This window comes from Salvelinus alpinus, chromosome 5 (genome assembly GCF_045679555.1).
Source record: "Salvelinus alpinus chromosome 5, SLU_Salpinus.1, whole genome shotgun sequence".
Lineage (NCBI taxonomy): Eukaryota > Metazoa > Chordata > Actinopteri > Salmoniformes > Salmonidae > Salvelinus > Salvelinus alpinus.
In genome coordinates, this window is record NC_092090.1 from 2,377,838 (window position 1) to 2,384,141 (window position 6,304).

Below are 6,304 nucleotides of genomic sequence, written 5' to 3' on the forward strand. Positions count from 1 at the left end.
AGTTCACAGTAGTTTGTTGGTCATATTAGTTTGTAGGTCATATTAGTTTGTTGGTCATATTAGTTTGTTGGTCGAATTAGTTTGTTGGTCATATTAGTTCACATTAGTTTGTTGGTCATATTAGTTTGTAGGTCATATTAGTTTGTTGGTCATATTAGTTTGTAGTTCATATTAGTTTGTAGTTCATATTCGTTTGTTGGTCATATTAGTTTGTAGGTCATATTAGTTTGTTGGTATATTAGTTTGTAGGTCATATTAGTTTGTAGGTCGTATTAGTTTGTAGGTCATATTAGTTTGTAGGTCGAATTAGTTTGTAGGTCGTATTAGTTTGTAGGTCGTAATAGTTTGTTGGTCGTATTAGTTTGTTGATCGTATTAGTTTGTTGATCGTATTAGTTTGTTGATCGTATTAGTTTGTAGGTCATATTAGTTTGTTGGTCGTATTAGTTTTTTGATCGTATTAGTTTGTTGATCGTATTAGTTTGTAGGTCATATTAGTTTGTTGGTCGTATTAGTTTGTTGGTCGTATTAGTTTGTTGATCGTATTAGTTTGTAGGTCATATTAGTTTGTTGGTCGTATTAGTTTGTTGATCGTATTAGTTTGTTGATCGTATTAGTTTGTTGGTCGTATTAGTTTGTAGGTCATATTAGTTTGTAGGTCTGTTAGTGGAATTAAATGATTCCTACAATATACTCATTAATTAAATTCAATCTGTCTATTTATAAGAATTTGTAAGATACTTATTAACATAAAATAGACAGGATACAGTCATATTAAAATTAGATAATAGTGTTTATTCTCGGAGCAAGCTCCCATTTGATCATAAACACAGACTTATATACAATATATGACGTCATAGGTTACAGAATGCGTCTCATTGTCCTAATCAAATAGAAAACAGGTTCAAAAGTTCATTCTAACCTCACAGGGCACTCACATGAAAACACCATATAATCATTTATCCTGAAGGCTCACTATAATTGATTACCACTTGAGCAGACAACTCAAGATAATGAAAGACCTAAAAAGTGACCCACAGCCTTATCTAAACATCTCAGGGCTAAGTTGGGTCAGTTCAACCAGAGTTTAATGACCCTTTCTGCTTACTTTATAACCCACAACACAAATCTCTTTTCACCAGGCATGCAGAGTTCAATTTGTTATATTTTTATCAAAAGCTAGAATTTGTTTTAACTATTTATTAACAAAATTCCTAACAATCCACCCTAAATAACAAAACAATTCATAGCTACATATCAAAAGATCATATATAAACTTAAATGTTTATACACGAATAAAACCAAATCAACATATGTATTTACACTCCATCAACATCAATGACTGTTCTAACTTATATCAGAATTATAACACTTCTATTAGGATTTTCGTTACAATCTTCAAGAAACAGTCTATACATTGAAACATGTAACCATCTAAATTCTCTAAACATCAAATACAGTCTCGTCCAATCTCGGTTCCACATAATTAAAAGATCCGGTCAGAGCTTATGATTGGTCCATACTTCATCATCTGTTGTGTCATCGATTTCTCCAGAATCCTGGAAATGAGAACTTTCAAACACGGAATCAAACCACATCCACACAAAACTAACACAGTCACACAGGTGAAGGTAGCCCATAACACAGTAATCATGACATTTTTCCATTTCCCAAACATACTGTCAAACCAATTAGTCAGAGAAGTATCCACCCCTGAGTTCACTGCCAACTCGTGAGCTAGGGTGGTTAAACCTACCAAGGCCTTGGTCACTGATCCATCCGGAGCTGTATTATTTGGGATAAACGTACAGCACATCGACCCGAATAACACACAAACCCCACCCTTTTCTGCCAATAACATATCTATCTCGATTCTATTCTATTCTGCCAAGCCATTCATTACATCTCTGGTATAATTGATCTAGTCCACATTTTTATTGAGAGTGGACCACTAGAAAATACTTGACTCTAATCCTGCTAAGATCTAATTCCTCGCTTTGAATTGGATCTAAGTAAGGGTAAAGAGCATGCCTAACTGCACTAGTGCATAACTACCGTTCCAATTGGTAGGCAGGTTAGGTCACAGCTTCATACCTCCACACTCTAAACCTTTTCATCTGCCAGTCAGGTCCTCATTGTCTTCTCAGTTGTAACATTCTCAGTCCTATTGCATGTACTGACTTCCCCTACTTCCCATCCGTGTGTTATGTAGCTATCCATAAAATCCTGTCACTGTGAAAGAGAAAATCTGGATGTAATCGGCACCTGGGGACACATATCACAGATCAATGCAACTGTCATAGTTCAGCTTCCTGCCCTCTTGAACCGCTTTATCATACAGACCATTCCATGGTTGTAGCAATTCCATCAAATGGAAAGGAAATGAGTATGAACTGAGGTTTTGCTGAGGCATGCCTAACCATAGGTTAGAATCCCATAACAGTTTCCACCTCAATCACTTCCTTAAAATCTTTCATCTGAACCATCCACATCGGCCTTAGCTCTGGACAACTCTACGGTCAGTATCTGCTTTGTCTGAGGCTCTGCTTGTATTCTGGCTGACTATCATCTGCTCTAACTTCTCGTATTCGGAATGGCACTAGGTTGTCAACTGAAACCCTTACTTTCACTACTCTCCATCTTCTTCCATACTGGGTATGTAGATTTATGTATCCCTCTCTCATGATGTGAGCTATAACCTGTTTCCATGAACTACACAAGGACTTGCATAGATGTCTTCCACAATGGCTGCTCTTAGTCCTAAACTTCCAAGGAGTCAGAGGCCCCATTTGGTCTACATAAAACTCCACTGAGACTTCCTTCACAATCCCACTCTCACTTCCTGTTTATCCAGATCAAGTGATCTCTTATGCTTTGTTAATACCAAATCCTCATTGTCTAACTATGTGTCAATATTACCCTCTGGCCTTCTTGGGGTTCATGGTGTATCAGGAATATGGCTCCCACAACCAGACAGCTCAGGATGGACCGCCCACCTATAAAGCCCCACCCTCTCCCAGAGAAAACATCATCAGCAAGAAGCCAGACACACTTTCACTTCTATGAACAAACACAGGGATGAAATGACGGGAAAAGGAAATTTTCATCCGAGAGATGGCCCCCGGAATTCTGTTAATTCCAGTTCTCCTCTCGGACACTGTGCTTGTTCGACAGTGTCAATGTGTCTTACCCTCCCGCAGTGTGATATGAATCCTGGTAGCTCTTTCAGCTAGCTGTTACCAGGAGTCCCTGGTATGGTCCCCTCAACAGGCCTCAGGGACTGGATTGAGTGACTTCAACTGTAATTCACCTGTAGTGCATAAAATCTTGGACATACAGGTTTGGTTAAACAAACAACCTTTTCATGTAATCAACAATACTTCTTTCTATTTCTATATCTGCTTGTTTAGCTAGATTTTTTTATTTATTAGTTTATCATCCAATAGGCCACATCCTATCCTAGACCAACACTTACCCATCCCCCCTTGTTACCTGGCTCTGCCAGGTAACAACCTTGCCTAACCAAACCAATGACTTAGGTAAAATTAGTGTAAATTATCCTTATGTCTGACATTATCATGTAGGAACGCCCCTTTCATTCGCCGCATGTCCAATTCTCCCTTGGGCGTCCAATCATATCTATCCTTTTCCAATTCTCTGTCAAGTGACTTATCTACTTTAAAAAGGTATCTGTGCCGCCTATATATGTTCTTAAATATATATATTTATTGATTTAAACCGTATCCCTTTTCTCACCTATCTTATTTCACAGCCTACCTTGCTCATGTCCTGGTCCCCCCTCTCCACTCTGTTCTCAAACCTTCAAGATCTCAACAGTGCATGGCAGACCCCTCTGTATGCCTTTTTCTCATAATAGTCAATAACAACTATGTGTTCCATCCAAATATTAACTAAGTGTCTCACTGCTTTGGCTTTATCTAAAATCCTGGATTTAAAAAAAACAACATGTCTTATAGTGTCAATCTCTAAAGCCCTTACATAACCTTAATCAAAACTAAACCCATCCTATCAATAATCCCAAATCACCTCATATGCCATATACCCCCTGTCAATTTTAATACTATTTAAATAAAAATCTTCTAATGGCCAAAACAAATTGTAACCATATCAAATCCATTCTTTACTAATAAGCTCTCTCCCCCAGGCGTCCACTGTTTTTTACACAATAATAACATTGGCTAACCTTAAACTCAGTCTCATAAATAATTAATATATGTTTTACAGTGTGGAAACCTTATCCACAGTAAATTACCACTCCTAAGAACTAAAACTTATTTCTTCTCATAAATAATTTTAATGCTTACGTATTTTCCTGCCCTATTGGCTTAAAATATCTCCTGTCCAAACCTCAATGTATCATATCTTCCCTAATTTATTATTGATGACAAAGGAGATTTTTCCTGTTGTAATACCAAATCAATAATAGTCAATTAATTTACCTCAAAACTAGTATCCCAAATAACCACAAATGCATTATCTACATGGCCCTCCCCTGAAGCTGATCAGACTTCAAGAGACAGCCATGATAAAGGTCAAAGGTTATACCACCCCTGTATAGTCATGTTCCTAGACATTTTAAAGAACCCTTTATCCTTAAAATCAAAAAATTCACTTGTGTAATTAAAACTGAGAAGATAAAAACTCCATATGTGAGCATGCCCCTTTAAAATTCTTTTGCACTAAAACAAATAGTCCTAACAAATGTTTTATGTGTGTATATTTGCAAACCTTAATGAAAAAACAAAAACCTTTCAGGCCCTTTCCAATTTGGTCGTTTATGACCTCAATCTCAAACTCCATCTCTCCCCAAGATAATAGTCCCTTTAAACATTCAAGAAGACAATAAAACTCGCACTCTCCCAGGAAAAACACAAAGCGCCTAACTAGCATTCACTGTGCTACATCGATTCAGAAACCCAAAGGTGAACTATTAACCAAACCTAATTATAATTTCCAATTTACCTCAAATCATTAATCATAAGTTTTAAACAACGTCCATGTATATGCCTACTTAAGTGAACATGCTAGCCTTATATGCAATTAACTTGATATTTATTATCTAACCGTATTACTTTTTTCCTCTGTCACAAATGTCGTACATTTCTCAGGGTAAGAAATCAGTAATTTAATCCCAGGTATTTAATAAAAATGTAAACGTATTTTCCCATGGCTCCTTCAACTTACATATTTTAGATAACTTCCATCCGTCCCGGAAAAAGGAATCCTACTTAAACACACCAGAATACAATGTTTATAATCAATAACCATCAGAATCCATTATTACTATGTTTTACGATTCAGACATTCAGATCTCCCTTCACACAGGTGAATATAGTCCAATAAACACCATAAATCAATGATGCCTACCTAGCGAATCTGTTGCTAGTTTTTAGCATCTTTCCTAACTACCCTGACGATTTACAGCTACTTTTAAAAATGTATCTGGAAATGTTTATCAACTTCTGAAAAGTGACTCAAAAACATAATGGACGTATTTCCCTTCTAAATGTCACAAACACTTTTCTCTGCCACACCCCAGTCACAACATCATTGCCGTGGCGACAAAAGTGCATTGTGAGTGATGTCATCAACATGCGCTCATCCTGTCTCCATGCCACAGCGACTTTCAACGAATTGCACAATCATACTTGACTGATTGTAGCAGCAGTTTTACGGGTTCGTTAAACCAAACCCAACTTATCACAAATGTTGGAACTTGTATAGAACTTACAACATCAATCAACATCTCCCAATCCAAATTGTACTTCCAGAAGTACAGAAAAGAGTGGGAGTTCGTCCCTAAACTACTTTCAAATTAATTTGAGTAACGTAAATGTGTATTCAACGTAACGACGCATTTTTGTGTTATCATCATACAATTAAGTCTCTCTTCATTATTATTTTAGAATTCATTAGAATTTTGTAACTATCTCTTCCTTGATTCAGCATTTTAATTACGACTATATTCCCAATACATTATTCAAACATATAATTTAGGCAAAAGACATCGTCTTGCATCGAAATTCGTTTCGTTATTTTATTTGTTTTGATAAATCAGTCACTCAATTTAACCTAAACAATCCATTAAAATAGTTCAATTTATATCTTATACAAACACTAGCGACCGTATTTTTCTGGACAACCCATATAATTAGTTTAATTACAATCAAAAACTCTGAATTTAGCAAAAGCATTAACCGGGAACCGAACCCAAGACTCTCGCGTTCCAGGCGAGAATTCTACCACTGATCCACCAAAGCTATGTAGATAACAAAAACTTATTC